The following is a 12500-nucleotide window of genomic DNA, read 5'->3' on the forward strand; positions in this document are numbered from 1 at the left end:
GTTTCGTCAGATGTATGAAAACAGAAGAATGTGGAAAGAATAGGCCAGACTAATCAGCGTATGTGTAGGCAAAGACAAAATGAGCCGTTACCAGAGAGAGGGATCCAATGTAGTACTGTCTGGCCAGACAAAGGACCCGATAACTCTCTAGCGGTAGTATCTCAACGGATGGCTGGTGCCCTGGCCAGCCTACTACCTACAATAGGAAAATAGAGAAAAGATTCATAAATGTGAAATGATCACTACTTGAGCATTCTCGTTGTAATTTGATTTACACCATTAAAGTCCTCAAACCTCAATATGCAATAGGGAAATTGCAAACTAAGGAATTAAATATACCCTTTAATATTCATCAGTTTGCATAATAAACAGGATAAAATTTGAATTAAAGTTCTAAGTAATGGTATTGAAAAAAATTATCGAAAGAACTTTATTAAATAATGAAGTACTCAGACTATGTCACAATTTGGCTAATCAAACTTTTGGGAACTAGAATGACTATATGTAAATTTTGAATCCATTACTAGCCAACTATGTATGCATACTTATGCACTCGCGCATGTGTATGTCCATTCACGTTCTTTTTCATATAGCTGGTAAACTAAAACTATTTACTACCAGTAAATGACCTCTTTAAAAATCTAACCTCTGTTAACCCTTTTCATTATATATATATATATATATATATATATATATATATATATATATATATATATATATATATATATATATATATATATATATATGCACACATATATACACATATATAAATATATATATATATATATATATATATATATATATATATATATATATACATACATATATATGTAGATATATGCATATATATATATATATATATATATATATATATATATATATATATATGCATATATATACATATGTATATATATATATATATATATATATATATATATATATATATGTATATATATATATATATATATATATATATATATATATATATATTTATATATTTATATATATGCGTATATATATATATATATATATATATATATATATATATGTGTGTGTGTGTGTGTGTGTGTGTATATATATTTATATATATGCGTATATATATGTATATATATATATATATATATATATATATATATATATATTATATATATATATATATATATATATATATGTGTGTGTGTGTGTGTGTGTGTGTGAGTGTGTAAGTATATATACACACATACGTACTTATATACAATATATATATATATGTATATATATATATATATATATATATATATATATATATATGTATATATATATATATATATATATATATATATATATATATATATATATATATATATGCATTTTATACAAAAATGGAAAACCAGCCTTTACCAGGAATTACTCTCGACAGTTGATGGATTTCGGCCGGAATCACTGTAGCTTTACATCGGCGAATGATATTGTACTAAATGATAAATGTTTTACGAAGCCCAATGTTACCACACAATCTATTTGTTCATGGCCGGAAGTTTTTTCATCCATTATAAACACTAAAACCTGTCTTTCCATAGACTGGATGTAATTTTAAAACTGATATGGTAATAAATTACTTTCATTAATGTACACAACATTAGATTTGATCATATCTAGAGGTAAGCGATACTTATAAATGTAATTACTTCTTAGGTTTCTTACTGATTTCCAATCATAGGGGAGTGGACGTGCTTGCCTGGAAAGAAGGTGCCTTACTGTATCTATAACAACAGGATTAAACACAAGAGCTCTCTAGATATCTAAGCTTTACAACAAATGAGAACTAACAAGTTCACTCGTACTAGAATCTATGTAAAGCGCAAAGAAAGCCATAGGGATCTGATGAAAATCACTTGTCAAGAATTCAACAAAATGAACTTTATGTTAAAGGAAAATCCAAATATTTAAGTAAAGATTAATCCAGTTTGCCCAGTGATTTTTTTTTTTCATCTCATGTCATATATTGCAATTTTTAGGCAAATCTTTAATGAATACTAGGAAAATAGTATGTCTTATGCATGGTGATGCACAATACAATACAATAAAAATGATCTATTTTCGATAGGTGTAGTTTATAAGGTTGATTTCTACAAGATTATGAAATAAACCTAGTAATATGGTTTATTAGTTCTCTTTCTTGTTATTATTATTATTATTATTATTATTATTATTATTATTATTATTATTATTATTATTATTATTATTATTATTAGCAAAGGTACATTCCTAGTTGGAAAAGTAGGGCTCCAACAGGGAAAAATAGCCAAGTAAGGAAAGGAAATGAGGAGATGAATAAACTTTAAAGATTGGTAATGAACAATTGAAATATAATATTTTAGAAACAGTAACAACATTAAAACAGGTCTTTTATATCAGCACTAACGGTGTACAGAAATCCCTTGATTGTGGTCGGGAAGTTCGTATGATTGGCCTTGATTTTAGTGCTGCCTTTGACCGTGTTAATCATGAGGCCCTTGTTTTCAAACTGAAACAGTTGGGAGTGGGTGGGTCGTTTCTTAGCATTATTATTGATTTTTTAAGTAATAGATCTCAAAGAGTTGTTGTTGATGGGCACCATAGTGATTATAGGAATGTGATATCCGGTGTTCCACAGGGTAGTGTTCTTGGCCCATTACTTTTCATACTATATACACATGACATGTGGTTTGGCCTTGAAAACAAGCTTGTTGCATATGCAGATGATGCTACTCTCTTTGCATCAATTCCATCCCCTGAATGTAGATCTAGGGTTGGTGAATCCCTTAATAGAGATTTAGCCAGAATTAGTGCATGGTGCAAATTATGGGGTATGAAGTTGAATCCTAACAAAACTCAAAGTATGATTGTAAGTAGGTCAAGGACGGTGGCTCCTCAACATCCGGATCTCAGTATTGATAATGTTTCTTTAAATATGTTTGACTCTTTCAAAATTTTAGGTGTGATTCTCGACAGTAAATTTACTTTTGAGAAACATATAAGGTCTGTGTCTTCTTCAATTGCACAAAAAATAGGCTTATTGAGAAAGTCTTTCAAGATTTTCGGTGATCAATCTATTCTGAAGAAGTGTTTTAATTCTTTCATTCTACCTTGTTTTGAGTATTGTTCTCCTGTCTGGTGTTCAGCTGCTGATTCTCATCTTAATTTGTTGGACAGAAACTTACGGTCGATTAAATTTCTTATTCCTGATCTAGATATTAATCTCTGGCACCGTCGTTCAATTAGTTCATTATGCATGTTGCATAAGATTTTTCATAACTCTGACCATCCTTTACATTCAGATCTCCCTGGACAATTCTATCCTGTTCGTAATACTAGGCAGGCAGTTAATTCTAATAGCCAGGCCTTCTCCATCACGAGACTCAATACAACACAGTATTCTAAAAGTTTTATTCCAGCTGTTACCAAGTTGTGGAATGATCTTCCTAATCGGGTGGTTGAATCAGTAGAACTTCAAAAGTTCAAAGTTGGAGCAAATGCTTTTTGTTGACCAGGCGGACATGAGTCTTTTTATAGTTTATTTATGACATATTTGTTTTTGATGTTGTTAATAGTTTATATATGACATGTCTGTTTTGACGTTGTTACTTATTTTAGAATGATTTATTGTTAATTTGTTCTCTTCATTTATTTATTTCCTTATTTCCTTTCCTCACTGGGCTATTTTTCCCTGTTGGAGCCCCTGGGCTTGTAGCATCTTGCTTTTCCAACTAGGGTTGTGGCTTGGATAGTAATAATAATAATAATAATAATAACGGAATGTCTTAGGCTTGGATTTTGCGAAAATAATTCACTTCAAATTGATATCTTTTAATCTTCGAGTATGAAATTTCAAGCTATTATTTTTTTCTTGTATATCATCTGTTTGTTTGAAGCTTCAAATGAAATTCAATTGAGGGCAAACGGGTATTCCGGTATTTTATCGTTCTTTTTATTGTGTTCAGGGTAATATTTTTGTTCAGGCATTCACTAACCCATTTAAGCGTTCTGTTGATACCCAAAACCAATTAATCCCGACCAAAAGGAAATTTGATAGTTCTGGAATTCAGTTCTCCAACTACGAATAAATGACAACGTAAAATCTGCATCGATGTTGATTAAACTCCCTTTCTGTCAAAGGATTTTTTGTAGCGAGTGTTCCTATTACATCTTTGATGGCCTTGCAAAATATTAAATTTTATTCTCAAGAGCTGAATGAAAAGAGTAAGTCAGGTTACTTATTTGATCCTGAGTCTTCATTATAAAAAATGTTTGTCTATTTTCCCCTTACGATATAAAACATGAGATAAATTCTATCTGCTCTCCTTGTTCTGGGGACTCCTTTCAATATCTGTTTTCATTTCCTTTTACTGGGATTTTCTGTGCAAACTGGGGGTATATGTCCATTTATTTCATATCTACTGTTTCTGATTAACTGCTCCTCATCTCTTCTACTGACGTGTTCATGCTCTTGGAGATCCGACTCTAGTCTAGGTGTCAGACATTTTCACAGTGACAATTAAAAGATGCTAAATGAAAATAAAAGAAAAACCAAATTTAGTTAAATGCTGAAAAAAGTTTAGCCTAAATCTTAAATGTGAAAATATAATAATTGCGATCTGGATTGAGGAAAAAACGATACAATGTGAAAAAAAAGTTGATATAATAGATAAAAAATGGATGAATAAAGTATTCCAGAAGTATTAAGAGAACAGTAAGACTTGACCATGAAAATAAAATATTGATAAAGCAAATGAAAAACCAATAATTATCCTAGCTAAAATCAAGAACTCTGTGACCTGATTGAAATCTCAGAAAGCAGCAGGACCGGCCGGCCTAAAACCTCAGTTTTATAAGGCAATTACAAATTAGAGACGGAATGAAAAAAAACTTAAAACCTTAAGTAAGAAAAAAACCATTCTTTTTTAAAGTAAAGAAAACTAATGACAAAATATCTAAAATACAAGCGCACATCTAAATGTTTCATATAATCCTGATGGTAAAAGGGGATACTGAAAAACACAATAAATCAAATGAATAAAATGTGCAGGATTCGCAGGAAGCAAACTAGAAGATATATTATCGTATACTATTGTGTGAAAAACTAATAATGAAGTAAATTATAAAAATTAAAAAAAATTTGTTCATTGAAACGAGAAGTATTGATCGAAGTTTGAAAGGACAAGAAATTCACATGTAAATCCTAGATGTTGCAAATGAGACAAAACAAATACTGATATAAAGGAAAGTGCATAGGAAGAAATATGAATTACAAGTAGAACAGGACCAGGATACAGGGAATAAACATTATCTTTTAACCTGATAACATACCTAGCAATAAAGAGAATGTGAAAGTTAGGGAAAGATTTTAAGAGTGAATTGGTAAAAATGTGATCATTAATCTTTCCTGACGATATGTTGGTGACAGAAACTCCAGTAAATTCAAAGCGTTATTGAGGAAATTCTGGGAAATATAAATAAAAAGGGGTGAATATTTTATGATATGCAATGTCACACATAAACCAGATGACAAAGAAGGAACCCAAGTACAGTAGTACCTCGGTATGTGAGCTCAATCAGTTCCTGGAACAATCTCGCAAACCAAAATTCTCTAAAACCCAAAACAATTATCCTATAAGAAATAACGAAAATTCCTTCAATGAGTTCCATACGTTTATAGATACAGACACTCATACTCATTTTCTAAAGTTTTTTATGGTAATTTCACTAACAGCTAGAACCCCTAACATAGAAAATGAGTACATATCAGTAATTCACAATTAAAAAAAAAAAAAATATTTACAAATTAACTAGCATTAACTATGAAGCATAAATGGGAGATGATGATTGAAGAAGTATTGAATTAAAATCTCAAGATAGAGACGACTGGTGAAATCTAACCGAGGCCCTTTGCGTCAATAGGCGTGGGAGGAGATAATAATGAAGATGATGAACTAGCATTTACCGTCGAGAAATGTTGTGGCAGGCGTGAGGGATTTAGAGAGGAGGAAGAGGAAGAGGAGGAGAAGGAAAGGCGAGTAAAGTGTTCTCTCTATTCTGAAGTTTCTCCATCTCCGTAAATGAGGTTCTACATTTTATGCATCGGAAATCTCATAGCATATTTTGTGACACCATCTGTTGCATTCCATCCTCAGTACTGAGTTCTCTCCCATGACTTTCCCACAGGACCCACACCGTCACTTCCCAGACTATACTGTATGTTTGACTTGCTTCCTTCTTCTTCACTCTGCAGTAAGCCATTTTTTTTTTCTTAAAGTTTAATCTATAATCCTCTCCTACCAGTTGTCTTTCGCTACAAATGCCAAAATACTTTCCCCCGAGGTTTTACAGTTGACACTAAGTCTTCTTTATATATTTGCTGTCTAGGTCCTTCTTATTTAACTTCTTTGCTTCATATATTAATATGATAAGTAACAGAGGGTTCTGGACTAATCCTTAATGCACACCAACATACGCTTGTCATCGCCTTCGATTTAAATCTTGTTACGAAAAAAGACTGAACAGAATAAAATAATTGGGAAGAAAAAAGAGGACTGATTCATTATAGAATTACACATGGACCCATAACTCATAGGAACTAATAAGCAACCAGGAAACCTTATCATCGATACTCCAAAGCTTTTATGAAAAAATAGAGGATTTTGCCGAACCTAGCACATAGGAAACAGATGATCTCAACATAAGGAACAGGGTTAACTTTATTGACTCAATGAGTCTTTTTTGTGATACTGAATCAAAGTGAATTCCATTTAGTGAAGCTTCTCTTAATATGTCATATCTTTACCCAACAAGCAGTCTCTCTCTCTCTCTCTCTCTCTCTCTCTCTCTCTCTCTCTCTCTCTCTCTCTCTCTCTCTCTCTCTCATAAATCTTAGGTAATCTAGATAAAGAGATTTTAGCGTTTCTTTATTAAGGACAAAATAATTATCATGGAAACATTGTATTTCATTGGCTAATAAATACAATATAAAACTTTATTAAAGAGATTAAATATGTGTGTTGACAAGAAAATAAAACTCTTCTTTCAGGTAACTAAAGAACTCAAAACGTACATAAAAGGGAAAGGTTGTAATTTTCCTCATTCCGGACCTGCATTTCAAATGATTGATACATGCGACAAACCTGGAACATTAATTAATTCATTTGTTTACCGTACTGCATTCGCTAACGAGGAGTAAAAGGATATGGTTGTTTGCTGACTCATGTAAGGTCGTTTATTACGAATTACTCTCACATATGTTATTTGTTACCTCTTTCATTTCAAGAGTTGTTATCTACAGCGTTGTTTACGAATAAACAAGGGATATATTCTCATTTATTTGACCATTATTAAATTACGCGTTTCTTAAAGAGGAATATTTAACAAGCGAGCAAGCTCCGAGAGAGAGAGAGAGAGAGAGAGAGAGAGAGAGAGAGAGAGAGAGAGAGAGAGAGAGAGAGAGAGAGAGAGAGAGAGAGTCAAAGTCAAAGTCAAAGTCAAAAACCTTTATTCCGTTATAAAATGGTTATTCTGTTACATAACAATATAAATTATTTACATAAAATTCACAATAATTGGATTGTAAAAATTTAGGATATATATACATTCAAGTAAAATTCAAAAAATATTGCCTAAGTTTCTTTTTGAATAAATCAGTACTAACATTTGTACATTTTCTTATTTCCAGAGGTAGTTTGTTCCAGCAAGCTGGGCCCCTTATTGCCATTGAGCGTGAACCCAAATCAGTTCGATAGCTGTCTACATATAGATTTTCATTCTGTCTGGTTAATGCATTCCTACAGTTACCAACTGTAGGAAATGTGTATAGCCAGTTGGGATATTCTTTTCTCAAACTTTTAAAAACAAAAACACAAACATCGTACATACACTTTTCTTTTAATTTTATCCACTTTAATTGCTGGAGGGTTGGGGTGATGTGATCGTGTTTTTTCACCCCAATAACGGCTACTCTACCTGCAAAGTTTTGGATTTTTTGAGCTTTTTCCATATGCATATCATTAGTTGACCCCCATATCTTAATACAGTAGTTTATTACACTCAAGACCAGACTTTCCACAATAAAAGCTCGAGTAGTATCATCAAAGTAATCTTTTACTCTACTTAAATACATTAGAATGCTACTAACTTTTCTACTCAGCTCGTCAATGTGAGTACTGAATGTCATGTACCTGTCCATGTGTAGACCTAGATTTTTCACATGTTGACTTATCTTTACTTCATCACCATCGCATTTTATTATAATGTCATTTGGAATTTTGCTAATATATTGTGAGCTACCCACAAACATGCACTGTGTTTTGGTGGCATTTAATAATAGCCCTTTTCTTAGAAAATATTTCTTAATTTTGAGCAATATTAGTTCAGCCCTTTTTATCAAGCCATCTAAATTTTCTATTTGATCAGCCAAAAGAACTTGGGTGTCATCAGCGTATTGAATTAGCAAGCAGTTTTCTATGAATTTAATCATGTCATTAACGTAGACTAAAAACAGAATTGGACCTAGGACAGATCCCTGTGGGACTCCAAATTCAACCTTTTCAATGCAAGAATTTACGTCTCCCAATCTAACTACCTGACTTCTATCCTTCAAGTAATCCTGAAACCAGAACGTATCAATGTAATGTTCCTTAAGAGATTTACACAATTCATCATGGTTGACACTATCAAATGCCTTTGATAGGTCACATAAAATTAATATGGAAACTTTTTTTCTATCAATATTTTTATAAATTTCATCTGTTAATTTCATCAAAGCTGTTTCTGTTGATAAACCTTTACGGAATCCATGCTGAGTGTTAGAGATCAAATTATTTTTTTCTAGATGTTCCATTAACTGATTACATACAATCTTTTCTATTACTTTCGATATTACGGGAAGGATAGAAACAGGTCTATAATTACCAGGGTCGTCCTTGTCTCCTTTCTTGTGAAGAGGGTCTACGAGGGGTTGTTTCCAAATAGAAGGATATTTCCCAGTTACAATCGATGTATTTATGATAACCGTGATATAATATGCAATAACTGTAAGGGAATCTTTTAGAAAACTAGTAGGAATACCATCCGTTCCGTAAGCATTACTATTATTCAAACTCTTAACTGTTAATATTATTGTTTCTACTGTAACTGGTTGCGGTCTAAACAATCTTATATTATTGCCAAAATTATTTTGAGTGTTTCTAATATCTTCATTTTCGTACTTTTGTAGAATTTCCTGCGTTTTATCATAAGTTATTTTTCCTACCTTAGCAAAGCTTTTGGGTTGTCGTATTCAATCTTTTTATTTGTTTTAGTAGATACAATATTATTCATAATTTTCCATGTTTCTCTACGAGATTTACTTTTCTTGATCTTGTCTTTGTTATAATAAGCTTTGGCAGTACGCATTTTCGAATTGATGAGTTTTTTCATTTCCTTATACGAATTGTTAAGATTCTCATCATGTCTATTATGTTTAAGCCTTTCTTGCATTTTGTCCCTTTCAATCATACTGTTTTTTAGATCATTGTCTATCCAAGGTGCACTGGGTCTCCTTATTTCCTTCGTGGTTATTGGGGCACATTTATCTATGGCACTATTATATACTTTATTGAAAATTCCTGTTTGAATATCTGTGTCATCAGTATGCATGATTGTATCTAAAATTATTTTCTGGTCTAGCAATGTATTGCACAAAAAATCTGCAGAATAATATTTTAAACACCTAGAGGTTACCGTGACTGGTTTACGTTTTGGCTTCTTAATATCTATGATAAATGAAATATGTTCATGGTCAGCTACAATACTTGGATTTACCTCAATTTTAATGACACTTTCCTGCTTGTTTGTTATTAACACGTCTAGTAGTGTGGATGAGATGGGGCTAACTCTAGTAGGTTTATTAATCATTTGATTTAATTTGGTGACTCTTAAAATATTATGTATCTTTGCTGAACCTAACATCAAATCATCATTTAGATCACCTATTACATAAATTGATTTATTCTTTAGAGAAATCATTCTCAGACATTCCAAAATATAGTTAAAAGTATCATTTGAAGCATGCGGATGTCTATAGAAGCAACCAATGATAACAGAAGGTAGCTTACGAGATTGTACAGAGAGCCAAACCTCTTCTACCCCCTCTACTCTTTGAACATTAAGATTACAAATATTAACAGAAAGATTATTTTTTACATAAATACAACAACCTCCACCTCTTCCTTTGTCACATCTATATATTGTATAATTAGGAAAATCAATGAGTGAATCGACAACATTCGGGGTTAACCAAGTCTCAGTTAAACATAATACATCAATATTTCTGTTTAAGAGCATTAATTCAATTTCACATATCTTACTAAGGAGAGACTGTACATTCAAATATTCTATACACAAAAGATCGTTTTTTGGAGTCACATGATTAGCTATCCCAGTACCAATGTCCGGGACGAGCACTTCTTGTGTGATAACTGCCTCTTGATGGAAGAGGCGGGAAGTCATATTCCCAGGTAGCCGCTCGTGACCAGTAGTTGTCATGGGAGAGGTCATGGTAGTCATAAGGCTGAGCTGAGTGACCTCTATAATTGGCTCTATTTGTCGACTGCCTATGGGGTGGTCTCCTATTGTATTCCTCACTTCGGTATTGCGGGGGTGATCCTTGGTGTTGGGGGAATGGCCTATTATCATGGGAGTGGTAGGAGTGGGTATTCCATCTAAACCCCGTCCGAAATGGCTGTTTAGGCCTACCTACATTTCTTTGCGTCAACGGCTTCGCGGCGGCTTCTAATTGTCTTCTCCTAATGTGGGGCAGAAACGGTCGAGTGATTATACCGGCAGCCCACGGATGACCTCCCATCACTGTATTCTGCTTATTCTCTGGCACCTCTGCTACAAATGATTGGCCTCGTTTAGAATGTCCAAGGTGCCGTACTTTAAGAGAGAGGTAGAAAGCTGATGTGGGCATCCATACACACACACACGTATATATATATACATATATCTATATATATATACATATATATATATATATATATACTATATATATATATATATATATATATATATATATATATATATATATATATATATATATATATATATATATATATATATATATATATATATATATATATATATATTGAGAGGAAGATAGAAAGGTAATATATGCATACATTTCATATACTGGAGATAATACATATATATGTATATATATTTATGTATTTGTGTTTTCTTACATGTGTTTCTACGTGTATTTATCTGTATACCAGCAGGTATGTTTCTGATTTATTTTCTTAGTGTAATTAAAGATCTAATTTTTGTTATTATGTCCTTTCTTGTTCTTGCACTTTCCACCAGGGGGTTGGCTTCTTGATACATCAGTAAAGGCATGCATAATTTTACCCATTGAAGCATAAGATCTAGATATTTCTGGATTTTAACATGAGCAAATGAGAGTGGGGGGGGGGGAGAGACTGAATGTATAATGGTGCTAAAGAATTTTTATAGTTTCGCAGGAGAAGAGTAAGAGAGATCCCTTGTATTTCTTAGTAACCGTAAATTTGTTGAGCTTGAAATCCTAATATATTTCCTGTTCAGGTTCGAGGGAAGAGTTGAATGAAAGAAGGTTTGGCTATGATGGCGTAAGGCTTTTGCAAAGGGACGAACAAATATTTTTTTTCATTATAGATGAAATGAGTTTGAATAAATTTTTGCACATCTACTTGAAAAAGGCTCAGAAACGAAGGGATATGCAGCAGAAGAACAGGAAAGACACAATACATTAAGCAAACTTTTGATAGTTTGAGCATGATTCAGATAAGAGTTAGGACGACTGGCCCAGAGATAATTGTGAATGTTTTAGAAAAGAAAAGTCCAAGTTGACTGTGTATTAAGTGGATGGACGGCGATTTATTTCTCTTCCTCTGATTTTGTTAAAGTTTTTATAGTTTGTATAGGAAATGTTTATTTCAATGCTGTTACTGTTCTTAAAATATTTAATATTTCCTTGTTTTCTTTCCTCACTGGGTTATTTTTTCTGATGGAGCCCCTGACCATAATGTAGCATCCTGCCTTTTCAACCAGGGTTGTAGCTTAGCAAGTAATAATAATAATAATAATAATAATAATAATAATAATAATAATAATAATAATAATAATAATAATAACTTGTTTCGGCAGAGAGATATGAATTTGGAAGCAGCCTTTTGAAACATCCATACAGATGTTTTGTTTGACTCGATGTTCCCATAAAGTCTGAGACCTCCATTGCACTGAATGCAAAAGTTCACATCGGTGTACCAGGGTTTCCATTCTTCATTAAAATGCGCTTTCTTTGCATTTCAATAAATTCACCCAAATCGTATATCTTTAGGCCGGACTTGTTTTCCTTGAAAGGAGAGTGGAAAACTTTTTCAATACCTTCCAGATGACAAAAGTTCTTACAACTTATATCTCGTTCCTTTGAAATCGAATTACGGACATTGATATGCAATAAGATAGAAATG

This window comes from Palaemon carinicauda, chromosome 37, assembly GCF_036898095.1.
Source record: "Palaemon carinicauda isolate YSFRI2023 chromosome 37, ASM3689809v2, whole genome shotgun sequence".
In the NCBI taxonomy this organism is placed as follows: domain Eukaryota; kingdom Metazoa; phylum Arthropoda; class Malacostraca; order Decapoda; family Palaemonidae; genus Palaemon; species Palaemon carinicauda.